This window comes from Phoca vitulina, unplaced genomic scaffold, assembly GCF_004348235.1.
Source record: "Phoca vitulina isolate PV1807 unplaced genomic scaffold, GSC_HSeal_1.0 scaffold16, whole genome shotgun sequence".
In the NCBI taxonomy this organism is placed as follows: Eukaryota; Metazoa; Chordata; class Mammalia; order Carnivora; family Phocidae; genus Phoca; species Phoca vitulina.
This window is the reverse complement of record NW_022589719.1, coordinates 22,565,973-22,592,882: the sequence shown is the minus strand read 5'-3', so window position 1 is coordinate 22,592,882 and position 26,910 is coordinate 22,565,973. Positions and strand designations below refer to the sequence as shown.

General features: G+C 53.9%; 1 long non-coding RNA gene across 1 annotated transcript; it reads right to left on the bottom strand.

Moving 5' to 3' along the window:
* Nucleotides 1-1,744: 1,744 nt before the first annotated feature.
* LOC116638860 lies at nucleotides 1,745-19,136 on the bottom strand. Its single transcript, XR_004300719.1, has 3 exons — nucleotides 19,054-19,136; nucleotides 11,704-11,792; nucleotides 1,745-2,337 (listed from the first exon to the last, which is right to left on the bottom strand). It is a non-coding gene; the product is annotated as an uncharacterized LOC116638860 (long non-coding RNA).
* Nucleotides 19,137-26,910: the final 7,774 nt, after the last annotated feature.

Genomic DNA, 26,910 nt, shown 5'->3' with positions numbered 1-26,910 from the left:
CTCTGCCTTTGCAGGAAGCGGGAAGAAACATTTATGGGGGTGAAGAACAGGGACAGAAGGAAGACCCCCGAACGAGGGGCACTAGGGACGGCATTTCATCCTCTACCAGCTCTCTGAGGGGTACGATTCTCGGCTGAAAGACGCATGAGGCTCAGACAGGCCACGGAACGTGTCCTACACACCCGGCTGGGAGGGGCAGGGGCAGGGGCAGGGCAGGGCTGACTTGTTGCTGTATTTATTCCCAGGTGTATTTATTGTCGTGGATGGAAACTTGGTCCTTGGTAGGTTCAGGGTGAAGGCGATCAGGGGACAGCGATGCAGCTAGTCTGAGCCTAAAGGTGGGGAAGGTGGAGGGAGGGAGGGAGGGAGCGAGGGAAGGAAGAGGAGGCAGAATGGTGCAGGAGAGTGGTGTCCTGTTGGAGACCAGCCCTCCAGAGGTCACCTTGTAGGGACAGGCCAGGAGTGGGGCTCCTTGTGCCCGTGTCCATTCTGAGAAAAGGAAACATTCTGTTGCCCTGAGGAATGATGAGAGGGAGGAGGGAAAGACAGAGAGAGGGATGAGAGAGAGAGGAGACCGGTCTTTTCCACACTCTAGCCTCCCTCCCTCCCCTCCCTGGAATGCCGGCCTGGCCTCTGGAATGCTCTCTGGAATGGCAGCCAGCCAGGGCAGGAGAGGACACTCACTGAGCCTGCCCCACGCCCGCCTAGGTGTGCTCACAGATGTGAGCTCTTCTCACCCTCCCAACCGCCCTCCTGCATCCTCATTTGGTAGAGAAGGAGACAGAGGCCCAGAGACGTTAAGCAATTTGCTCCTGATCACACAGCTAGCAAGTGGCAGGGCCAAGGGCCCTCCCTCCCTCTATCTTCCACGGCCCCAGGCTCTCTCTCTGTGTCCATCTGTCTCTCTCTCCTCTCTCTCTCTCCCCAAGCACGGAGCGGAGGGCGGGGTGGTCAGGGTGAGGGGACACGTCACCCAATCCACTCAGCTCCAGTTGGTTGGGGGCTGTGCCTGCCACCAGGAGAGGAGGAGACAAATGACAGAGGGGGCCCACACAGCCGCCTCCTTCCCAGCACCCCTGGCCGCCTGGTGAAGTGCCATTTGTAATAGCAGCAAGCCTGTCCCGGCCCCTCCTCTGCCGGCGGGAGGAGCAGTCTGCCTCTCTGGAGTCTTCCCCAGGGAGGGGGGCTGCAGGATGCAGGGGGCGGCTGAGTGTGGGCCGGGACCCAGAGAGAGGCTGCCACGGACCCCGACTTAGAGCGGGACACCTGTCCACCCTGGGCTAGGCCCGCTTGGGCCCGCGACCTGTTGGCTGCAGAGGGCAGGTGAGGGGCTCGGTGGTGCCGCCTGGTGCCGGCAGGTGCAGAGAGAGAGCGCGGGGGGCCGTCCCTGCCCCCGAGGAGCCGGAGGGAGGGCCTGGAGCCAGGCTCCTGCCCCCGACGTGGGAGCGGACACAGGACTCTGAGATATTCGTGTCGCGGAACCACAGCCCCTCAGGTGGAACACGGGCTGACAGGGCCGCACACGCACTTCCAACACGAGCAGCCCGCACGCAATTCTGACACGCTTGTTAGAGCAAAGCTCGGATCCGTGCTCCCCGCATTCAACGCTGTTTGTTTCACGCAGGACTGATATGGGGCTCTCACCTACATTAAAAAGTTTTCGAGCCTTTTTTTTTTTTTTTTTTCAAATCCGGAGATTCACATACAAATCAGAAGGTCTGGCTTTCCCGGGTGCCTAGTCCCTGTTGGCTTCATGGGCCGGCACGGAGCAGGGCGCCCCCTCCAGGCACGGCCAGGCTCTCCCAGCGGACCCCAAACTCCACCCTGCCTACTTCTTCTCTCATTCCCACTGCCCTCCCGCCACACAAGCCCGGGGCTTGGGACCTGTTTCTGGCACACGCCTGCGGCCCCCATAATAGGCTCCTTCTGGTCCTTGACAAAAACTCTGCCATTTCTGGACTCGGGAAGGATGAACGCAAGCTGCTGTAAGTCAGGAAGTCTGATCCTGGGTCCCTCAGTTGCGGCCGGTCTGCAAATGACAGATGACGTGCTTCTCCAAGGACACGCAGACTGGCCATGGAGAGCTCGTCATGGTGGCAAATGGGGGCCCCCATCACCTGCTCCTGCACTTCCAGGGAAGCCTCTCGGCCTGTCTGTCATGCTCAAGAGAGTCGGGCCAGGCAACCCCGGGTCTTCAGAGCCAGGCCAGCCCTCCCTGGTGGTTGCCATGGGAACCGGAGCTGGGGCTGGGGCAGCGTCTTTGCTCTTCAGAGCTTGTATCTCCTTTCTCAGTTCTGTTCAAGGAATGTTTGCAGAGCACCCATAATGTGCCAGGCCCTGTGTGAGAGATGAAAGGAGAGTGAGCTTCAGTCCCCTGCCTTAAAAAACCCATGGTGCAGGGAGGAGACAAAAACGGACCACATGTGACCATACATCCTGGCTGGCTTTATAGTTCAAGGTCAGGGAGAGAGAGAGGCCCAGGCTAATGCTACGGGTTGAGGAAGGCCTGCAATTGGAATGAAATCAGGAAGGTTCATGGGGAATGTGGCTTTTAAGGGAGAGGGGGTCAGAGAAGGTGTTCTGGCCAGGGGGGTGGTGGGGGGGGAGGGGAGCAGGAGCAAAAGTGTGGAGGTGAGCAAGGACAGGGTGGGGAGTGGGGCCCATCCAGCTACAGCAGCAGGCTCAAAGGAGCTGATCTGCAGGACATTATTTCTTCCACGGTCAAATAAATCTGGGGAAGACTGGGCTAATTTCCAAGAAAGCATAGAGAATACAGAATTTTCCAAGTTTATTTGTTCACAGGCCCTCCCCCCACCCCTTCCCTACTTATCTGCAGCTGGGGGAGCACCCGTTGGGCTGGGGAGGAGGGGCGGCAGAGGAGGTGATGGGCGAGAGCCTGGAGAGGAGGCACCGCCGGGTCGTGCAGAGCCTCAGGCGCCAGGCCCAAGTTTTACTCCGCAGGCAACAGGAAAGTGAAAGGTTTCGAGGCAGAAGGTCACGTTATCTGGTTTTGCTAACATTTTAGAAAGATCAGGGGCTGCTTGAGGAGGATGGAGTGGAAGACGAGAGGAGGGGTGGGAGGGGAGAGGATGGGGAAGAAGACCTTAGCCCTGGACCCGCAAGAGGAGGTGAGAACGACAAGGCAGAGGGTTGTGGACATGGAGAGGAGCCGGAGGGGAGAAGCCTTTGCTGGTGTCTCCGTGGGGCGGCAGGGCCTGCTGGCTTTTCTCAGGGGGGAGAGCAGCCCAGCGTTCCTTTCCCAGAAATGGGGTGCATCCCAAGGGCCTGCAGGGGCTGCCCACCCATGTAGGAGAGCCGTGCCCCACCCCCGAGGGCACAGATGGCCTTGTTCTCTGCAGGAGAGTCAGGCCAACAAGAAGGACTCCCTAACCCTGCGTACTTGATCCCGTGTCTCCAGCTCTCCAGCCAAAATGGGGATAGAGACAGACCAGGAGCGCCACAGGCATGAAGAAGCCGTGCAGAGCCTTGTGGGTGGTATTCAGGGAGGGTTATTTCCACGATACCTGGGCTAGCAGCTTCTTATGAACGAAGGTTCTGGAGCTGAGCTGGAATCAAACCCTGGCTCTGCTCCATGCTAACTCTGCGTCCGTTGGCCAAGTCACCTGACCTCTCTAAGCCCAGCCTCCCTGGCTGAAAACGGGGTGAAGAATCGTATCCCATTGTGGAGTGGGAAGGAGGGAGTGAGAGATCGCATCGTGTAAGGTGTCAGACAGCACGTGACACAGGAAGTGCTCAATAAATACTAGCTATTATTAATTTTAATATTAATGAGGTTTTTATACTCTTTGTAATGCAAGTCCAATTTGATTTATATTACAGAACTTTTAAATGCAGTTTTATTCCTTTCGGTACGTATCGTGAGCCCTACTTGGCTACTGCCATATCAGCAGGAAGAGTCTTCGGGGGCTGTCTTAGTCCGTTCGGGCTGCTGGAACAGTACACCGTAGGCTGAGGGGCTTATAAATAACAGAAATGTATTTCTCACAGTTCTGGAGGCTGGGAGGTCCAGGCTCAAGGCGCCAGCAGAGTGGGTGTCTTGTGAGGGTCTGCCTCTGGTTCACAGACAGCGCTTTCTGGCTTCAAGCACACACAGGGGATTGGGCAAGGGATCTCTCCCGCCTCTTATAATAGCGGCACTAGTCTCATTTACAAGGGCTCCCCCTAATGACCTAATCACTTCCCAAAGACCCCACGTCCTAATAGGATCACCATGTATCTTAAGATTCAATATTTGGTGGGGGACACAAATATTCCAGTCCATAGCTGGGGCCCATGTTAATCACCGGAGAATAAAGGTTTGTAATTCTCGGCTTGTTTCTGTATCTCAAAATTTACTTCTCAAGTGCTTAAAAGAGTTTGTTCTGCCACAGAGTTCCTATGAGCCTCTAGATTGTGGATCCTGTTGCTTAACTCGCTGACCACGTCTCTTTACTGAGTAGCAAGGCCGAAGCCCAGGTTTGGCTCGGAGTCATCACCAGCCAGGAACGAAAGGTAAGTAGAGGGGCTGAGGACAGGTGTGACCACTGAGAGCATCGTGCAGAGAAATGGGCAGGCCCAGCCAGGGGAAGCCCAAGATCCTCGTCCTGGCAGCAGAAGGCTCATGGTTGCAGTCCCTGGCGATGAAAGTACCAGGGACCTGGAGCCGCCCACCTGCTGAGCCTCCAGCCACCTGCTCATCATGACCTGGGCTCTGCTACAGCACGTTTCTCACTGGCTGTCCACCAGGTCCGTTCTTGCCTTCCTCCTGGGTGGTGGGATTGCGGTGGGCACCTCGCTGCCCAGCTAGACTACACTCCCTGGCCTTCTTTGCAGTTAGGCCAAGCTCTTTTTTTTTTTTTTTTTTAAGATTTTATTTATTTATTTGACAGAGAGAGAGAGACAGTGAGAGAGGGAACACAAGCAGGGGGAGTGGGAGAGGGAGAAGCAGGCTTCCCGCCGAGCAGGGAGCCCGATGCGGAGGACCTGCATGCCCAGGACCCTGGGATCATGACCTGAGCCGAAGGCAGACGCTCAACGACTGAGCCACCCAGGCGCGCCCGCGGCCAAGTTCTTGCCTTGTACCTTCTTTTGTCGGCAAAAGTGGCGTGTGCCCCGGCTGCGACAGAGCCTCTAAGACAACGGGCACACTTCCTCTTTGATTTCTTTCACCTCCCTTCTGCTGCAGCCAGGACGTGGCTGAGACCCAGCTTTACCCCGTAGATGTTTACAGCACCCTAGGGAATGGTGGAGAACTGAGATGGAAAGAACCCAGTCACCAGATGACTGAGTGACGGCATCTGCATACCCAAAGCTGGTACAAAAAAGAGAAGGTCACATCTTTGTGCTTTATGCTACTGGATTTGGGCGGGGCGGGGGTGGGGTGGGGATGACAGTGTCTTTGTCACAGCAGCTTAGCTTCCCCCAACAAATACGAGGAACTTCCAATAAACACGACAGAGGAGAGTAAGAAAGTGCAAGGCAAGTCACTTTGGAACCTGGGGCCACTGGTTTCCCTTTCTGTCAAACAGAGGTAACAGCAGTTTGCATCCGGTATTTTTTGTTGAACTTGCACTGAATGTCCAGCACCAAGAGAAGGGCTAGGGATACAAACAAATAGAAAAAAACAAAGATGCTCAAATTCCTTGACCCACCACGGCAGGACCTCAGTGACATTTCCCAGCTGACCTTGTCCCCTCTCACCGCACACCTGCGTCCCAGCTGTCCTGGGATGACACGCTCTTCCCCCAACAGGCTGTGAGCATTAATGTCTCTGTTCCTTTGCTCAGGCTGTCCCCTCTGCCAAAAGTTCCTTTCCCTTCTTCCTCACCCATGGAATGGTCCTTAGCCTTCCAGACCTCATCTGTGGTAGCGTTAGCCCTTCCTCATCGGGTCGTGTGACCAGGAAGGTGCACTTCCCTCTGGTTTCTACTTGGGTGCTTCAGTGGGTGCTGGGAAACTGGGGATGTCCTGTGCTGAGTGTGAGGCCGGCAATGAACAAGTGCTCAAAAATGTTCATTCGTCTGACAAACATTGATGAGGCCCCACACTCAGGACAAGAGACATAGTAGTGAATAGGATACACGTCTTTGCCCGCAGACGGCTTATATCACAGTGGGGAAAACAGACATTCATCACACACACACATAGCAAATATATAACTACACACAGTGGCGGATGAAGTAAGGGAATGAAGAAGGCAGGGCTGGACACTTTGGGTGGACGGCTGCTTTTAGGTGGGATGTCAGGGCAGGTCTCTGGGGGAAGAATGCCCTCTAAGCTGAGACTTCAAGCGAGTGGGCGTTAGGAAGGTGAAGGAAGGTACCGAAGTGGGGATGGTGTTGCAGGCAGAAGGCACAGTATGTACATTTGCTCAGAGACAGGAAAGAGTTTGGTATGTGGCTTTGGGGTAATGAGTGGGGGATGATCGCAAGAGATGGGGTAGGGTGGTGGTGAGGATTTGGGGCTTTCATTTCCTGGGCATCAGTCCATGGAAGGGCTTTAGGTGGAAGAGTGACCTGTTGTGGTCTCCATCCACAGGAGGGGAGGGTACTGCAATAGTCCAAGCCCAACGTGGTGGAGCCTTGGTCTCAGGAGGTGACTGTAGGGAAGGAGAGAGGTAGGCAGGGATGTCTGAGAGGTGGGAGGTGAGGGAGATGGAGGAGGGGAAGGAAGGGTAGGAGAGAAGGACAAGGAAGGGAAGAGGCCTGTGTCTTCCAGTTGGGCATCTGGAAGCGCATACAGATGCTGTATAAGGAAGGCTGAATGACTCAGAAGGGAATGGCACTATTTGCTGCTTTAAACAAGTCCTGTCAATAGTGGGATGAGGGAGAACAGAATTTGTTAAAGACTCACACTTCTAAAGAATGGAAACAACCTACCATCCATCAGTGGGGGACTGCTTAAATAAATTCGGGTTCTCTCTTTCAACAGACCACTATGCAGCCATATAAAAGAACAAAGAAACTCAATATGGATGAATAACGAACTGTCTCTGAGATACATCATGAGAAAGCAAGGTGCAGACAGCGGACATGGTATGCGACCATTTGTATTACAATGGACGAAACAGAGGAGTATGAATATATAGTATAATTTTTTTTTTCTTGAATATAAATAAACTATCTCTTGGAAGCACACAAGAGACAGAGAACACTGGTTGCCTCCAGGAAGGAGGACGGGAGGGAGACTCTTCTCTCTCTATCCTTTTATGCCTTTTGGATTTTCAATCATGAGTATGAATTGACTATTTTTTTTTTTTAAAGATTTTATTTATTTATTTGATAGAGACACAGCGAGAGAGGGAACACAATCAGGGGGAGTGGGAGAGAGAGAAGCAGGCTTCCCGCTGAGCAGGGAGCCCGATGTGGGGCTCGATCCCAGGACCCTGGGACCATGACCTGAGCCGAAGGCAGACGCTTAATGACTGAACCACCCAGGCGCCCCTGAATTGACTATTAAACAATTAATAATTATCATCAAATAGAGAATATATTCTGGCTCAAAGATTAACCAGCTGTAACATGACATGTTAGATCTGAAGAGCTGCTGTCGGGGAGGCTTCCGTCTGCTCTGATGTGATCCCCTCACCCTTTCCCTCCCTCTACCCTAACCCCTGGGGCTGGGGAGGCAGCAGGGAGCTGGGGGACCTCTGGCTTTTTGCCTTCCTGTCCTATCAACCCAGACATAAAGCAGCACTATGATACCGGCTGGAGGTTTCTACAGTTTTGATTGCTGCTATTAAAATTGATTTTTTTTTCTTGAAATCACCTAATATACAGAAAATATATGGTCAGTTCCACGGCAGCAAATAGCCTAAATCAACCCACTCCGAGGTCAGAATCCCATGCTGAAAAGTTTCCACTGAAAACAGCTCCTGTGTCACCTGGTGGGGAACAGTCCCCCTTGTGCCCTCAGAGGAGCAGAGCCTGGTGACCCCTGGCAGGACCCAGCCACTCCTGGGGAGGGACAGCCAGCAGGAGGCCCTGAATTCTGTGCCTGGGTGGCCCCTAAGGGACCAGTCATGGGCCCTGCTGGCCAGCCCAGCCAGGGTGAGGCACAAGACAGGAGAGAGAAACGTAAGCTATGATTTGCAGGACTCGGTGTTAAATACTTCAAAGTTAATAGGCATTTCAAGATGGCAACAGCAGAGCACAACCAAGCGTAGGGCCCTTCTGAGCACAGGGCCTGTGTGACACACTGGTTCTGCAACCACCCTTCAGGGGTGGGCAACCCAGATCAGGCTCAATGAGATCAAAAGAGACAGCTACGGTCACAGGGCAACTTAGCCGAGGGACCCAGCTAAAGCCCATGCTTCTTGCACAAGCCTGACTCGGACGAGAGTGAGAGCCAACACGGAGTGCTCACTCTGAGCAGGGCCCTGTTCTAAGCCTTATCCACCCCCACCCCCACCCCCATTTGTTGAATGCGCACAACCACCTGCTATGTATTATTATCCCCTTTTTACAGATAAGGACATAAGCACAGAGAAGTTCAGTAACTTTCCCAAGGACAAACAGCTAGTGAGTGGCAGCACTAGGATTCAAGCCCAGGTAGCCACCCCAAAGCCCACTCTCATCTCCACACTCTCCTGGAGAGGCGGGGAGGCCTTCTATAGAAGGTCCACCTTGAGAGGTAGGCTCAGGGGGCTGAAATGAACCCAGCTAACTGCAGGGGGCTGGTCAGACTCTGGAGCAGAAGGGGAGAGGCCAGAAAGGCTCTCCTCTGACCCATTTCTAGATCTGTCCAGAACAAAGCAGAAAGTTCCACATCATTCTGCAGGCCTGTAGCGTAGGTCCTCTACACTCCGACTGTTTATGGGAACATGGGCATCCCCATCTTCATTGATGGCCTCGGGCTGATGGGAGAGCTGCTCAGAGAAAGAAGGAAAACAATGATGGGGAATGCCAAGCGAAATGTGAATGTTTATGCCCTGCCCCAGGTTTTCCCCAGTGAGGATGGGCAGTGACTAACACTGGGGGGGGGGGGCGATGTAGAATCCACCCCCCCCAGAACCTCTCCCAGCTGGCATCCCCACAGAATGGACACAGAGCATGCCCAGCCCACAGCTGTGTATGCGTCCTTGCCAGGACAACGGGACTCTGAAGAGGGGTGAGGAGGAGGGGTTGGTACCTGGCAGGTCTCGGCAGGAAATGGGCATTTTGTGTCTGTGGCTCACAGAGAGCGAGTGCTTTAGTGGGAGGTATGGTGAACCCCAGAGATGCGAGAATTCGGCTTTTTGCCCAGCTCCTTCTCATCCTGGTTCTGTGGGAGCCCTGTGCCAAATGCTTCACGACCTGGCTCACTGCATCCTCACACAAACCTCGAGCCATAAGTACGCTGTTATTCCCATTTTATTGGTGGGGAAGCCGAGGCTCCAAAACAGTCGTTTGTCTAGGAACACCCAGACAACAGGTCTAACTCCAGAGCTGGGAATCCAGACGGGTCTAACTCCAACGCCCAAGTGGGGAACCACCGTGCTGTTCTGTTACACTGGGTCCCCTGACAAGTTTCCATTTCTGAGTCTGAACATGAGGACTGAGTTTCTACACCACGCGTAATTGTGTTAATGCAAAAATAAGACACTGTAGGTAGGAGCTCCTAGCACAGCAGCAGTACAGAATAAGTGTGCAAGAAATGAGCTGCGCTAAAGAGCCCCCTCGGCTTCGGGCCTGTCAACCCTCCCGTATTGGGTGTAGAACCAGCTGTAGTGGGTTGTATAATTCTGTTTTATCTCAGACACCCAGAGTTTGGACCTTCAAGACTCCGCACACTAATGGATGTAAATGAGGTGGGAACCAAGCTGTCCTCAGATAAATAGGAAACCAACTAACTCAGCTCTAGCTGTCTCTTCTCCTCCTTCCGGGCCTCAAGGGGATGGGCTCTCTCTGAAGATGATCCTGTGCTCACGTCGGTCACCACCGGTTCTCCCAAACAGATGATGGCACCTGCTTCTGGGACCCTTCTTCCCTCTCCGTGCTCCTGAAGGAGCCAGGTCCTTAGGGGAAGGCTTTGATCAAACCAGCTCAGAAGAGAAAGTGAGATTTCCTCTTGCTCAGGACTCAGGATGGAGATCGGCTCTAAGTCATGGTCCTACTGGACACAGCCACGTGACAGTAGAAACGATGACAACCACAGGACCAGGTGCAGCTCTGTGTGGTGTGACGGGTGCCAAGGGGCAGGGTGCTAACCACACACGAAGGCCCACAAAGGACATACACAGCTGAAAAAGGCCAATGGAAGGGAACCTCCAGGGCCGCCTAAGGATGATAAGCAGCGACAGACCCTCGGTGTCTGGGAAGCAATAGGAACTGGGGTGAAGGACAACACCTGCCCTCTGTCTACTCACAGCCCCCACTACACAGGAGCTGCAGGCCCGGATCCTCTGGAATTTCAAAAGAAGCTACAAATCTGGACTTCTTAATTTCCAGTTCAATGTGTGTAATACCATTGAGCTTAACAAAAGTTTGGGGTTTTCCAGCTCATGCTCCTCCTGCTCATAGAACCCTAAGGTAAGTGGTTCTCAATCTTACCTTTGGAAACATGGCAATGCAAATCAAAAGGCAAGCCATGGTGTGAGAAGATATTTGCAACTCTTATAACTGCAAAGGATTGATGTCTAGAATATAAAAACCAAAACAACCCCAAAACCCTATCTGAATCAATCAATAACAAAACACACAACTCTACAGAAAAGTGGGTAATAGACCTGAACTGTATTTTACAAGGAGGAAACCCATGGCCAACAGATGTATACGAAGTTCTCAGTCTTACTAAACACCGAAGCCATGCAAATTAAGTAACATGACCAAGCCCCTCACCCCAAACACACCCCAGATTGACAACATGGAAAATGACAGTATCGGCACTGGTGGGGTGGGTGTGGGGGGAACTGGAACTCTCCTCCACAGCTGATGGACGTGTAAATTGGTAGAAACACTCTGGAGACAGTTCGGCACTGTCTGAATATGCACATAGCCATGACCCAACAATCCTCTTGCCAGTTATTTTCCCTAGAGAAATGCTTGCATGCATATAAGAGAACATCCACAGAACATTGTCCATAAATGTCAGATCCTGGAAATACCCCGAAACATCCAGGACCTGGTGGGCCATGGCTGAGTGAGAGAAAGCAGGACAGGAGAGCAGAGAAAAGGAGCAAACCTCAGGTCCACACGTCGACAGGGATAGAGCCCAAAAGCAATGTCATGTGGCACTCGAAAACCAAGTCTGACTGTTTATAGTATAAATCCATTAACAGTTCAAAAACGGGCATAACTAAACAACATGCGATTTAGGAATAAGTACATAGGCAGGAAAACTATAAAGAGAGCGAGGGGATGATAATTCTTTAAAAACTCAGGAAAGCAGTCATTTCGGTGGGAAGGAGGGAGATACAATCTGGGAGGGGCCTGCTGGGTGTGTCTGAGATGGTGACAGTGTCCTATTTCTCAATCTGGATGATGGGTGCACGACCTCTGATTCCTTATTCTTTACGTTATACACATACACCTTACATACTCTTCTTTGTGTATATTACATAAGAAAAGGGATATGAAAATAAATCAATCTTCTTTTTGCCATTACAAAAAAAATCTAATGAAATCTATGGATCCTGCTTCCAGAACAATTAAAAAACATCCGAACGTTCCATTCCATTGCCAAGGCTCATGGGCCCCTTAGAGACCCTCTATGGGAAGAACTTACACCTGCTGCTACAGTTGATTCTCACGCTCATCATCCCCAGAGGTGGGCGGCATCTTTATTCCACCAGTGCAGTGATGTGCCTTGGGGAGCTGTGGAGAAAGGAAAGTTCCAGGGCTGTCAGAACCAAGCCAGCACCCCCAAAGAGAACTCTCCATGTCTGCCCGACCCTTCCCTCCCTTTCTGGAGCATATCCGGCTCCCAAGATCCCAGCACCCCCATTGCCTGCTCCAGGGTGGCTGTGGCCAGCCCCCCAGTTGCTGGGTCCTCTGCAACTTCCCGATCTCAGCCCTTTGGAGAAGAAGGAAGTGAGGAAGCACCAGAAGGTCGCTAATTGCTGTGTTACAAATAGCGATCTTGCTTTTTAAACCTTAGGAGGATAATGATCTGTTTTTGGTGTATTAAAGCTTAATTGTTTAAGTAGGGGAATAAGAATCAACTTCAAAACAGGGAAGCCTAGAAGCAGAATGAACATTTTCGAGAAGCGACGGTGCAAGGTAGAACGAGAAGACTTGCCATGTGGCTTGGGGAAGCCACTTCTTCCCTCTGGGACTCAGTTGCCCATTGGTTCAATGGAGGAGTTGGGCTTCTAGAAGATGCCCGCCAACATCCAGCCCTGACATCCCAGGGTTTTGAGCACTGGCTGCATCCACTCCCTTCTGGAATTGTAGGAGACGAAAACAGTCGTCCTCGTAACAGCCCTGTGCTTGGCACATGGTAGACGCCCAACTGATAAGGTTGTTGCCCTGTACTCTTCTTGCTCCCTGTCCTCGCAGGACCCATCACACACAGGAGCCCTTAGCTGGCCCCCGATATTGCTTTTCTCATCTATAATATGGTGAGTACCATGGATAGCCAATGTCAAAAGTAGAGTATATGAAAGCCCTTGCCCAGTGCCGGGCACGCACTAGGTTCCCTCTAGGTGGTTCCTGTCTTTCCTTGTCCTTCGCTGGTCACCTGAAATAGTGCCAATGTGCTGGCTGAGTCCCCCCACCCCCAGCACACACACAGAGCACCTGCTGCGTCCCCGGGACTGACCTCCACCCCACTGGATGGATGGTCCAGGCCGTCGGGCAGGCAGACCCTGATGCGGGCCACTCTCTCCGGAGGGTCGGGAACTCTGAGCACTAACGGAATGCTAAGTCTCTCCACCCCCGGAGCCCCTGAAAGCCCCTGTGTGTTAGACACAGTCCCAGGGTGGCTGGGACCCCAACGCCTAAACAATTAACCCCACACCTCCCTCTCTCGCTAGAAATGTTAAGTCAAAATGGAGGGCACTTCCGGCTGGAGAGCGGCTCTTTGAGTGTTGGCTGTTGAGGAAGGTACGGGGAGAGGGCAGAGAGAAGATTGGAGGAAGGAGGAGGGAGAGGAGAAAGGGGGAGGGAGGTAAAGAGAGGGAGGGAAGAAAAGAAGGGGGTACAGAGGGATGGGGCACAGACAGGGAAAAAGATAATTTGAGGTCCTGGTGGTGAGAGCTGTGGATAAATTTGATTTTGTATCATAGCTTGCCTTGGCCTCACCATCCAATTTGGTCAGGATCAAGGCGGCTGGGGTCAAGGGTGTGGATCCATGTTGACCTTTGCATAGGCTGATGGTTGGCTGGGGCCTCCCACTGCTTCTCTCACACTCGAGAGGAGACATATACTCGGTCCCCAGGGCACAGACTGCCTGAGACCAGGGGCTCAGGATGGGAATGAAGGGGCGGCGACTGCGTCCTGAGACTGAAGGTCACAAGCTCCCACCAGGCAGCCCTCCCCACTCGGGCCTGGGGGTGGTAGCTGGGACCGCTGTCACCTGGGGCACAGCGCCGTCCTAGAGATTTCCCTGCTTCCCACCTGGATCTCCGTAAACTGTCCTTTTATTCAACTCTCCTCAAGTGATCCCATTTGAGTGAGCGGTCTGTTGCCTGCTGGGACTCACCTGAAATACATATTTTGTAATCTTCAAGCCAGCCCTGCCTCCAAGTTATCCCATTTCCAGATAAGGAAACTGGAGCCTAGAAGCTCAGAGAGGGGAAGTGACTTCTCCGAGGTTGCACAGCAGATGATAGAGGAGTTGGGATTAGAACCTGCATCTGCCAGACTTCTAAACCTGGCTTCTTTACATTACTCGGGTTTCTTAACAAGAGAGAGCAGATGAGGCCGGGGGTCAGGATGCTCAAAAATTAACACTATCACCCCCCATCTGAGTTCTCCCGAAGCTGGAACCTCAGCGGCAGCCAGGAAACCTGCCTTCCTCACCCCCAAAAAGCCCTTCTCAGTCTCTTCCATAGAAATATCTCTATCAAAACTTCCCTCCATCCTCTCTCCCCACTGCCAGTTCCCTCTGCCAGATACTTCCTCATTTCCAGCACCCTGGCTGGCCTCCTGCCTTCATCAGCCTCACCACAGTGGAAAGGATCTTTCTAGAATGCCCACCTCACTTTGACACTTCTCCCTCCTAGGATCTGTCTGTGCCCCCTCATTGCCTATGGGACAAAGTCCAGACTCCATGGCCCCAAAACCCTTCCCAGCCTGGCCTCTGCTGCCCTCCCCCAGTTGGCCTCCTCCCTACCTCTGCGTGGCAGCCCCTGGAGTGTTCGCAGTGAGGCACGCACCCCGCTCTTCCCTACCTCTGGGCCTTTGCATAGACTTTTTCCTCTACCCGGAGCGCACTTCTGAGTCCTCGGTTCCAGGTAAACTCCCATTTTTCAAGATCAGGCTGAAGCATGATTAAGGAGAGGGTCTCCTTCGTTCTCCCTCTAGCACAACTTCCTTGCCCCCAGCACGCACAGAGACCATCTCTCCCACTGTCGCCCCCCGAATCTTTGTTCCTGCCTCTGATACAGCATTTTTGGCTGTTGCCTCAAATCCCTCAGGGAATGAACCATGGAACTCACTCTAGTGCCTTTTTCCCTCGCCGTGTCAGGAACTTCGGACGGTCGGGGTGTAGCTTCACTCTCTGTGTCCCCCAGTCAGGGCCTGGCCCTAGCAGTGCTCAGTACTTCTTGCTGACTGAGCCATGAGGATGAATGATCCTGAGCCTGAATGAGGAGCAGTCGCTGTGTGGCCTGGGGCGAGTCCCTGAACCTCTCTGTGCTCATTTCCTCTTCCTGAAGTCTGAGTAGAAAGATCTGCCACTTGCTCATAAACATTGAACTATCCTGTTCCCCCCTCCCTCAGAGCCCGAGCCTCTCCCAAGTGCTAGCGTGCTTTATATCTTATGTTTATCCAGAGCCTTCTTTTAAATTCTCCTCTTTGAGTTTCCCCAAGTCCTCTTGTAGTTGATTTATGTATGCTCAGAGGAGAGCTGGCTGGATCACAGAGGTGCTGCCGGCTGGGACTGGGAGCCCCCACCGGCTGCCCATGTGAGTCGTCTCATCCATAAAGGATTCTGGCTCTTAAGCCAGAGTGTGGGCCACGGGAACGCACGCCTTCTGGGGCCCTCAGCCGCATCCTGGACAAGGACTCTGAACCTTCTGAAACCTGGGCAGGGCAGGAAAGGTAGGGGGGGGTCCTGGACGGTGCTTCACCTCTTCTAGAATCATCAGCCAGGGTTTGGGGCCACCGTCATTCTCTGCTGGAGATTCACGTTTCCCTGTTGGCTCCCTCCCTCGCCCACCCCCAGCCTCCTGATAAATGGGCCACCCCTCCCGGAGGTTGAAGTCATCTGGAAGCAAGGCTGTGTGAAATATCAGGCTGGTGGAGGACACCCCCTGGGAAGACCCGGCCTCCCCTGCTGCCTCATTACGGCGAGCTTTCCCACACACTGCCTTCGATTCATAGATCCCAGGAAGCCATCCGCTCACAGTAACGTGACTTATGATTTATGGTTATGATTATGATTCATTTTTTTCCCTCTTTTTGTGCTTCTTATTTTTTTTTCTCAAAACATCTGATTTAACAGGGAAAATGCTATCCAGAGGAGCTATGGGCTGTAAAAATGCAATAGCAGGAAAAAAATGCTGCTAATGGGCTCTGCTAATAACCGAGCCTCCGAGATCAGCTCTCCGGGTTGTCGCAGAGGCTTCCTGGGAACCGGACTGTGATGGTCCCACCAGGGCCTGATAGAGCCCCAGGCTCAGCCTCAGCCCAGAGAGGCGGCTCCGGACGTCTGGGCCTCTCTTTAAGGCCCAGTCCCGGCCTCCTGGTAGAGTGTGTAAAGCTCAAAGGCAGTGTCCCCATTCTCATGTTTTCCATCACCTCCAGGCCCTACCTGGGCCCCACTGTCAGTGAGGGAAGGTGGGCAGGTACCCCAGACTCCGGGGCCAACAGCCCCTTGCCAGGCTCTTGGCTGAAGGAGGCAGCCAGCAGCGATGGCTGGGTCTCCAAACCTAGCTCTTTCCTCCAATTACAACATTAGCAACCGTGACACACAGGTGACCTACTTTAACTCCTATGAGCAGCCTGGGGTACTGGGAGCCCCACGGGGTAACACCCCAGATACCTGGGTTGAGGGGACTTGCTGTGTGACCCTCGGCAAGTCCCTTCCCCCTCTGGATTTGCCTCTCTGTAAAATGAGGCAATTGGGCGAGATCTCAGGGGCTTCTGGGTAAGCAGGGCAAGCAGTATTATGCCTGCTTTTAATTCATTGGAACATACGTTCCAAGAGGGCAGGATTCTCTCACCTGCCACGTGCCCAACCCCTAAGGTACACCTGTCACGTAAAAAATATTTGTGGGATGAATTTTGCAGAGCAGCAAACAGATGCCGGGAAGGTTCGGGGAGAGAGGGTCAAGAAGAAACACAGAGCAGCTCAGAGCCCTTAGATCAGGTGAGTACTTTTCCAGGACTCTTCTGCTCCTCTCGACCCCCTGCCCCCAACAGTAAGCTCCTTCTTCTTGCTTGAAGGAAAGTCACATTCCTGGGGCCGATGCTGCCAACCCCAGGTCAGCCAGAGGGGCTGAGAGTCCCCAAGATTCCTGCCTCGCATGTCCTATCAGGAGAAACAGACCTGGCCCATGGGCCTGGGGCTTAGGCCCAGGGAGCTGCTGCCTCCCCCTGACACGCTCAGCGCTGACTTGGGGGTGGGTTGTTTGAGCCCATATCTGGACAGGCCTCTTAAAGCGACGGCTGCCTCAGCAAGCAGAAAAGCAAATGGACAGTTTCCGAAAATGAAATCTGCCTTTGATGAGTTTGAAGGTCAGGATGGGTAAACAGGCTGAGGAGATCTCTGGCCAAAGGAGGCTGTGAGGCCAGGGGCCTTGACCGGATGGTCATTAAGCATCCTGCTTACCCATCCGTGTGAGCGCTATGCGAGGGGTTAAAGGAGAGAACAGAGGATCCAACGGGGCTCCCCAGACCCGGCCTGTCTTCTCCCCACCCCCCAGGTTCCCCGCTTCCCTTGGCAGAGGAGGCTCTGGAAATCAGATCCTCGCCTGCCTCTCCTGCAGAAGAAGTCAAACTCAACGTCTCCACCCAAACCTGGTCCTCCGGGGGCCAACATGGACCTTTGGGGGTCCTCATACGCTCCTCCCCACCCTCATTCCTGCCTCCAATCTGCTGCAGAGCCCTGGATTCTGTCTGTTCCCCACCTTCAATCTGCCCCTCATCTTCATCACACGGCCATCCCCCTCTCCCACCCCCGTCACCCTCTCCTGGCTCCATCCCCCTCTCCTGTCCCCATCCCCCTCTCCTGGAGAACTCCCTGTCAAGGCCTCCTCAGTGGCCTCCCTGCCTCCAGTCTGGCTGTCAGCAGACAGACCGTTTTGAGGGGGATGTGGATGTGGGGGGGATTCTGCTGAGGCTGGGAGGCCGGTGGCCAGAGCAGAGCAAAAGGCTTGCTCTTCACAGCCATGGTGAGAACGGCAGAAGGAAACGGAGGATGACGGCGAACCCTCAGAGGCCCACCCTGCCAGCCCCCCGACCCCGTGGTGGGTCCGCCTCAGACAAGTTGCTCCCAAGTGACTCGGGCCAAGCTACTCCTGCCCAGAGTCTGCGCAGCTCCCTCGCTGAGCACGGATTTCTCCCGGCATGTGGGAAGGGACACACGGTTGGAGTTTACGAAGCATTTGCGAGGCCCTGCTTCTGTGAGGACGGGGAAGCTCAGAGACCTACCGAGGTCAGACAGTAGGCGGTAGAGGCCGGGGTCAGAATCTGGCTTCTCTAGTTCTCATTCTCTATGTCGTTTTTGATTTTTTTTTAAGATTTTATTTATTTATTTGAGAGAGAGAGAATGAGAGAGAGAGCACATGAGAGGGGGGAGGGTCAGAGGGAGAAGCAGACTCCCCCCCGAGCAGGGAGCCCGATGCGGGACTCGATCCCGGGACTCCAGGATCATGACCTGAGCCGAAGGCAGTCGCTTAACCAACTGAGCCACCCAGGCGCCCTCTACGTCGTTTTTAAAGCAGCTACTAAACATGTGCCTCAGTTTCTTTGACTTCAAACCTGGGGGATGAGGAGGAGGATTCCACCGTCTCAAAATTATGGAGATCAAATGTGATGATGTATGTGCAAGCCAAGGTCAAGAGCATGAAAGCAAGCTGGTCCATGAGGGAGCTGGGATCCTCACTCCAGGGTGACGGTCTCCAAATGCTTCACCCGACACTGTCTCCTCCTTCTAACATCACTGCACCGCTGTCCCCATCTTTCATGCAAACCACACTACAGGAGAGCGAAGGCAGAGTCCCGGGAACTGAGCTTCCTGCCTCCTGAGCCCTAAGGGTCTGGGAGTGTGGGCTCTGGTTAGTGAGAGAAAGGGCACACATTAGCACCCAAATCACCTGGCCCAGCCCAGTTCGAGACCATGGGTACCTTCCTCTGTCCTTAGAGAGCTCCAGGGACCGTCTGGGGCCTGGGACCTGGTGGGCAATTTTTACAGGCCACAGAATGAGAAAGGGTGCTGTTTCATCCCTGCATTCCAAGAAACAATCTGGTCTTTTTAACCATCACTTTTTCGTGACTGTCTCAAATTCAACTGGTGGATTCACCATAATTTAATGTGCCGCAACAAGAGGGAAAAATGCTTAGGGTCGGACAGTGAGGGAACAGAGCAGACAGAAAAATGGTGTATTCATTCTGCCTCCACCCATTTCATGGTTTGCCCACCCGTGGAAGGGAATCGGTCCACATAACAGCTGCTTTATGGGCAGTTCTTTCCCACGGTGTTAATATTACCGACGCACTGGACCTTCCTGAAGCCTTAACACGCTTCCAGCCTCCTTTGCAAACTCTGAAAGTGATTTTTCGGAAAGAAGAGGTGACAGGGGCGCAGAGTTGGGTTTCAGTAGAGAGCCTCAGGCAAATGAGTGAATAAATACATAAAGTGGCGAGAACGCCTCCACCTCCAGCATGCAGCCAGTGAGCCGGGAGTGAGGGCAAGATTCTCGAAGGGGAGAGCCGGAGAGGGAATACAATCATATTCGAGCAGAGGTACCTTCAGGACTCTGGAAGGGGAGGGTGTTGCCCCTCACCCAGGGACTCCGGAGCTCTGTCCAGCATCTGCAAGGCTGAGACCCGTAGCCCCCGCTGTGGGTGAAGAGCCTGAAACCGACGGACATTAACAGCCAGTCACAACGCAAGAAAATGCTCAGGTCTGTTCACGCATTCATTCCACAAACACTTCATCAGTGCTCACTCGGTGCCAGACGCTGGGGCTCTCAGGCTGATCCCCACCCCTGTTCTGGTAGCCTGAGAGCCTAAGTCCTCTGTTTCTGCAGCCAGACCCCCTTGCAAAACCTCAGAACCTCCCTACGGGCAGGACCCCTTTCCAAAGCCTCTCCCAGTCACTCTGCCATTTAATTCCCACCGTGGCCACGGCGGGTGGACAGGGAGAGGGCATTTCCTCCCATTTACAAATTAGGACACTGAGGCCCAGAGAGGCCGACCAACTCGCTTGCCGGGGTCACATACCCAGGGCACAGCACAGTCTGGGCTAAAACCTGGGACTTCTGAAACCCACATGGGCTCTTTCCAGAACACCAGTCACATCATTAGTCTGATTCTACACATTCTTTTTTTTAAAAGACCTTTAAAGAAGTCCTGTTCCCCTGGACCCTCTTCTGAGCTTGCCCTGCCCTCCACCCCCCACCTCTGCAAGATTCTGCACGCCTCTTGGCCCTCAACACTTCACTAGCTCTCACACCGCCAGCGAGGAGCCTGCCACAGAGGGGAAGCGTAGCCACGGAAGGGGTTAAAATTCCCAGAGTCTCTTATAAATATTTCATGAAAAATATCTGCGGAGATAACCCCAGACTGTCGATGTCGACATTATTGCACCTGCACATTTTAATTGGTCCAAGAGAGCTAGCCCATAATTGGTGCCTGGAAATGAGCACAAACCTGACTTGGTTGTAAAAAGGAAGAGTGGGTTCTCCAGAGAATTTGGCATTTTAACTCCTATGTGGCCGAGGGCTTGGTGGGGGGGGGGCGAGTCAGATAGGGATCAGGGGCACATCCCCCCCAGATGTGCCAAACCCCCAGCTTGTTACTCAGCTTCCCTCAGGTGAGGGGAAGGTGGCATGCAGGGCTGAGTACCTGGGAGGCAGGTGAGTCGGGGTGAGGGGCACAGCCTTGGAGCAGGGTGGGGGTGGGGGGTGTCTTAACCCTTTCCGTGCCATGACTGTTTGCTAAAGACCATTGTGTCTTTTCAGAACAATGTTTTTTAATTGCCTAAAATACACCTGATTACAAAACAAGCCAATTATATACATGACAAAAAAAAAAAAACAGTTACCAAAAATTTTTTAAATTGAGTCATGGCAACGGTGGTGTGTGCTTCTAATGCATTAAATAAAAACCCCTAACAGCCGGTCTGATAACTACTGTGATGTCACACCAGTGATGTGCACAAATGGAATTTCTAGATCTCTGCCACAGTGGAAGCATGGCATGGACATATCTGTGATCTAGATTGAAGACAAAATCACAGGTGCCACTCGTATAACTGTGGGGTGCGGCTGACGTTCACCCTTGAAGGACATACTACATTTCAATGAGCGGTGAGGGGACGGTCAGGGGTATTTCTTTCCCACCCAAGTTCACAGACCCTAAATCGAGGATCCTGGCCGCAGAGCCTGACAGCTCTGATATTTACTCGCTGGGGGAGCTTTATCCTCTCCTGGCCTTGGTTTCTTCATCAGGCTGGTGGACCTGGCTTTAAAACCTGCTCTGCTGCTTGTGGGTGCCCTTGGAAAGTGTCCCGACATCATGAAGCCTCAGTTGACTGGCTGGGGAATGGAGTACCTTCCTCAAAGTCTTGGATGGGATACCGCACACAAAGTGCCTAACAGAGCGCCCCCAGAGGAGCTCAATATGCGGTAACCTATAGAAACCCCCAGAATGAACCTGATGCTTCGGCATCCAGCCCAGGCTACCCAGTGTGACAGGCTGATGGGAAGCCCACGTCTCCCCCACCAGACTCCGAATAGCCCAGGACACTCGATCTTCTGTCCTGTGCGCATCTCCTCTCTGTCCCACGTTTGCTGTCTCCTGTGCGCCCACTGTCCTGGCCTCCGTTGTTTCCTGCCATTGCCCAGACTAGGCGGGCCCTGGAACTCTGGAACACGTCGTGTCCAGAGCGGGGAGGCTCCAGGACCCTGTCAAGTCAGTGCCTGCCAAGCAGCTGCAATGGGGAAGCCGGAATAGGTCCGTTTGGCAACTGGCATGTCTCTGCCTTGGGTGGAAGTGCCCCCTTTAGGACGATAAGTAAGTTTCCGGCTCGCACACAGCGTGTGCCATGCTTCCCCCCGCCCCACTCCCCATCTCTGCTGAGGGGCTTCATGTGCAGGCATCAGGCCTCACCCCAACTCTGTGCCGGTGATGGGGGGGCCAGGACAGTCGTCCAAAGAGTCAGCCCCATCAGGTCAGGCTGGGGCGGTGGCTGGCCCTCTCTGGGCCTCATCCAGACACAGAAGGCAGAGGGGCATCTCCTAGTTTGGAGTGTCAGGCAAGGTTGCCATGGCTACCTCCCCGTTCTGCTTCCCACCCTGTCCCAGCCCACCCTGCTCTTGACTGGCAGCTGCAGAGCAGCCTCAGTCCCGCCCTACCCTCCTCTGTGCAAATGTACAAAGCCATCCGCAGGACCCTGGAAGGCAGCCCCCTCCTCCCGACCCTGGGGGAGCCCTCCATGTCCCAGGGGACCCCTCTGGGGGGGAGCCATCATCTTATTTGGGAGCTTCCTCAGCATTTGCTATAGGCCCCAGCTGGGGGGAGCCATCATCTTATTTGGGAGACTGTAGGACCCCATTAGTGCCAAAGTGAGCAGAGAGTTCCTCGGGGGAGCAAAGGGGCCGGGCTGGACTTGGGGAGATGGGAATATCCTTGGGAGCGAGCGCATCCTGCAGGCCCAGGCTGGGTAATTGGAGGGGGAGGGGGAGGGGATGGATGGCCAGGGGGAAGAAGGGTTGGTGGCTCTTCTAACTGACAGAGTGCACCTGTCCCTGCCCCCACCCCCTGCCCTGGCCTCTGCACCTTTGTAGGCTCCTGTTCCTCAGCACCCCCCCCCCCCCCCCCCCCCCCCCCCCCCCCGCCACCAGGTCCTCTGGAAGGAGGGAAAACAGGAACCAATCAGCCCCGGATGCCCATGACCTGCCAGGCACTGTGCCTTCCTTCATGGACACAACTTCATACCATCTCTGAGACAGGGGGAGTGCTGCTTGAGCCCCATTTTACAAACAGGAAGCTGAGGCGCAGAGAGGTTGAGTGATTTACTTCAGGTCACAGAGCTAGGAAGGAGAGGCGTCAGAATTCAAACCCAGCCTGCCTGACCCTTGAGGCCTCTGTGACCCTTGGAATTCCCACCCAAACTCGACGCTGAGAAGCCTCCCTGTCAGTTGTTAGGATGTATCTTTGTGCTAGGTGCCTCTTCCACCTCCTGGGATCCCCATGGATGCTCCACTTTCTGGAAGTGGAGAGTGAGGCTCAGCGGGGATTACGTCACAGCCCAACCTCACACAGCTAGAAGGAGGGGGAATTTAATCTGATTTGTCTGTCTCCAAAAAAAAATGACTTCAGTCCAAAGCAATTCAGCAAATACTAATTGAGTACCTACTTTGTGCCCCGCCTTGACCTAGTGGATCTACAGGAGTAAACAAAACCCAAATCTACCCCACCATCAGAGCTCTCCTTCTCTGTGGGGGAACAGACAAAAACAATGGACAAAAGATGAGTCACTGAGAATCCTAGAAGGTGACAAGTGGTAGGGAAAACGCTGAGCAGAGTGAGGGAGGGTGGGCAAGCCAGGAGTGGGGTAGGAGCAGGATAGGTACTAAACAGGGCAGGCAGGGCGGGCCTCCGTGAGAAGGGGACATTCTAGCAAAGACTTGAAGAGCTGAGGAAGTGAACCAGTCGACTCGCAGTACCTGGCGCATAAGAGATGCTTACGAAACACTTGCTGAGAGAATGAACTCATTCGAGGACTCCCCAGGCAGGTGGGGATTGCACGCTGTTCATAAGTAACAATGGTTACCACGTGTTAGCCCAAACACGGTCACAGTTGCTTCCTCGCTCACGGTGTGGTGTGGACGAGACATTCTGCACCACACTGGAAGGCAGGTATGGGGAGGACCGCCTGGAGCCTGGTCTGCCAGGAGCAGCGGGGCTGAGCTCCTCCCCGACGACGGCTCCATTCTGCTCTCTCTGGGACTTCGGACTTTTCTGGAAGGGAGAAAACTGCCAACCACAGAAATTTGCGCTGGGCAAAGACCTTCGGGCAAGCCAGACAGTCTAGGAGGAGGTGGGGGTTGCGGCTTGGTGCTTGGGAGCTAATCAAGGGGCCGGGCCTTTGGTTCTAAAAGGAAAACCCAGGGACCCATGTTCCTCGCAAGCCTGCTGGGGCATTCAGCACAGCCCAGCTCACTGTTTGCTCAGAGACCAGCAGACATGGTAGTTTTGAGGTTGAGGCCGTGAGATTTGGGGGTAGGCTGGGGGTGGGGGCACGATCTGCAGACTCTGCTTGGGAGGGAAATCCTGACGGTGCTTGCAAAAGTAAACTTGCTTTCCTATAATTAGATACATATTTATTTTAAAAGGTTATAATTTCCTACTGGTTGGCTGCTTGATAAATACAGACTTTATTATTGTTTTTCTTAACTGCAGCTCAGGAAAAACAAATCCAGGTTTGGACATGAGTAGGGATGTCCTGATGATCCTGGGCAGCAGTCTTCCTCTAAACCCCACCAGAACCAAGAGCAGAAGGGATGGAGCTGGAGTGAGTCTGGGCAGCACAAGATGTGGGGGGCAGGCAGAGGGTGAGAGAGAGAGCGTTCCAAGTACTGGTTATAACTGGTTCTAACTGGGACATAATTACCACCCTGCTGTTCCCTCCTCCCTGCTTTCCCTCACGTACCACCCTCTGCCCAGAATGCCTTGCCTTCTCCAGAGCTGCACATCCAAATCCTATCAATGTATGGCTGAAAGGCCACCTCCCCCAGCAAGCCTCCCTGGATTCCCCTGCTTGGCAAGAGCTCTCCTTAATCTGAATTCCCACATCCTGTCCTCGGTTCCTGAAAGGCAGTTGCCACAGTGCGTTGTGGTTACTTGGTGTTGTGGGTTGAATTGTGTCCCTTCTCAAAAAGATATAGTGAAATCCAACCCCCGCTTCCTGTGAATGTGACCTCACTTGGAAAGTGGGTCGCTGCAGATGTAATTCGTTAAGAGGTGGTCATTCTCAGGGCGGGCCCTAATGCAGTAAGACTGGGGTCTTCATAAGAACAGCAGAGACATAGAAATGGACACACGTGGAGAATACGATGTGACGCAGTGGAGTGCGGCTACAAGCCAAGGGTTACCGGCTACCAGCAGAGGCAAGGAAGAGGCCAGGGAGGATCCTACCCAGAGTCTCAGAGGGACTGCGGCCCTGCTGACACCTTGATTTTAGACTCCAGCCTCCAGAATTGTGAAAGAGTAAGTCTCTGTTGTTTTAGTCCACTCAGTTCATGGCTCCTTCTTACAGCAGGTCCCAGGAAACTAATCCACTGGGGTGCAGGCCTTTTCTCTCTCCTGGAGAAAGTTCCTTGCTCATGAAAGTATCTGGCACAGTCTAGGTGCTCGATAAATATTTATTTTTATTTTTTTTTAAGGATTTTATTTTTATTTTTTTTTAAAGATTTTATTTATTTATTTGACAGAGAGGTAGAGAGCACAAGCAGGGGGAGAGGCAGGGGGAGAGGGAGAAGCAGGCTCCTCACTGAGCAGGGAGCCCGACGCAGGGATCGATCCCAGAACCCTGGGATCACGGCCTGGGCTGAAGGCTGACACTTAACCAACTGGGCCACCCAGGCGTCCCTCAAGAAATATTTGTTGATGAGAGGAAGGGCTGGGCAGTCCCCAGAGAGAAGGACCCACCTCTGGCTGGTCTTTGTGGCCCCACGTTGCCTCGTGCAGACTGCTGTCCCAGCTCGCGTCCCCATGGCCTCCAGTCCGGATCACCCCAGCAGACTCCCCGCTGGCCTCTCGGCCCCCACTCTGGTCTTCCAGCCGCTGCCTCACACTTTGCTGAATGCTTAGGTCATTTCAAAGCAAAAGGTTGGACTTTCCAACCTTTTTGCTTGGCCTGGAGCGCCCCGTCCTCCCTGTCCACCAGGCGAACTCCCCCTGTCCTTGGAGCCTGAACTCCAAACCCTGTTTCTCACCAGCTTTCTGGAACGGCCGCCCAGCCTTTTCCTGGGGGCATGGTGTGTTTCCCACTCTGTGCTCCCCCGTACTTTCTGTGTTTTCCGTCTCAGGGACAGCTCCTATCAACCTGGCTTCCACTTATGTGTTGACCTGTCTGTCCTCCCTGCTGGGCTGCCGGCATCTTGAGACTGGTTATTTCTCACCTTGTCCCCACTCCCTCCTAGCCGAGGAGGGGCCGGTGGGCTCTGAGGGATGAATGAGGGAGGAACCCAGGCCGAGGGGCCCACCCTTGTCTTAGGGAGCTTGTCAGAGGCTTTTCACATCTGCCTGCCTCCCTTCCAGGGCCCAGGGTCCCAGAGGCTTGCGGGGAGGCCTGCTGGGCAGGGCTGTCGAGGGGCTTTCCAGTGGCTTCCTGGTCTGCACTTCTCAGGTCTGAGATGAGGGACCCAAGACCGGAGGAAAGGCTTATCCCAGGGCCCATGAGCCACCTGTGGGCACATTCCTCCCCAAGCCCCAAGATGTGACTAGAGCCTCCAGGCTGTTTACTTAACAAGGCTCTTCAGCATTAGGGGCTGGGACTGAGGCATTTGGTGAGGAAAGGAGGAGGGAGAAGACAACAGAGTTCTTCCAGAGGAGACGAGGATTTAGACTTACGGTGTACCTACTACGTACCAGGCCCTGGGCCGGCTGCTTTGACATTTCCCAGCACAGCCTAGGAGGTAGGTACTATTGACGATGGAGGACCTGAGGCTCAGTTGCCCCAGGCCCCACGGCTGCTAGAGCTGGCATGTGAACCCAAGCCCCCGCCAGGCCCAGAGGCGATAAGCTTTTCACTACACTGTTGTGCCCCCCTCTCCCAGAACGGGCACCAGAGTCTGGGGCAGGTCGTGGCCTCAGAGGTGGCCAGTCCCAAAGGGCAGCAAACCCTGTGTTTTCTCAGGTGCCCGGAGAAACATCCTGTCATCTGTGTTTTTCAAAATGGTAAAGAAAGCTCTGGGGTCCCCAGGCCCTGGAAGGCGCTCTTCCTCCTCCGTGGAACAGTGAAGTCAAGAGGGAGGAAATTAAGCATCAGGCTGGGGGCTCAGACTAGGAGGATCCCATCCACGGTGCGATGGGGCTAACACACGGGGCCAAAGGCCACATTAATGGGGCTGGCATGTCCAGAAGGAGGGAGGGGATGCCTCTGCCAGACCTTGCATGGGCCGAACCACAGTCTGGGCGGGGTCCACTCCTCTCCCACTGAGAGAGACATTGCCTGGTGAGGGGGCTGGGGACTCTGAGCCCAGAGAAGACACAGCAGCAAATGAAAACTGTCATCAATACCTCAAGGGCTCTCCAGTGGAGGGGCAATTAGATTCCTTCTGGTTCTAAGAGCCGAAGCAAGGACCAGTAGCTGGAAGGTGCAGGAAGACAGACTTCACGTCTCTCTTCTTAGAACATAAGGGGTTCCCTCAAAGGGAGTCAGGCCTCCATCAAGGAGTCATTAGAGTGAGACGGTAAGAAGGAGATTCGGCATGAAGCGCTGGGCTGGGCCGGGTGCCTGGCCTCGAAGACACTCCCAGCCTCACTTGGATTCCGAAATCCCCTGTGGCCGTGCATCAACTATGTGCTGAGAGCTCAGCTGCCCCGCTCTTCTGAAGGGGGCATTTCTCCCCCATAGTCGGGCCTGGGAATCTGC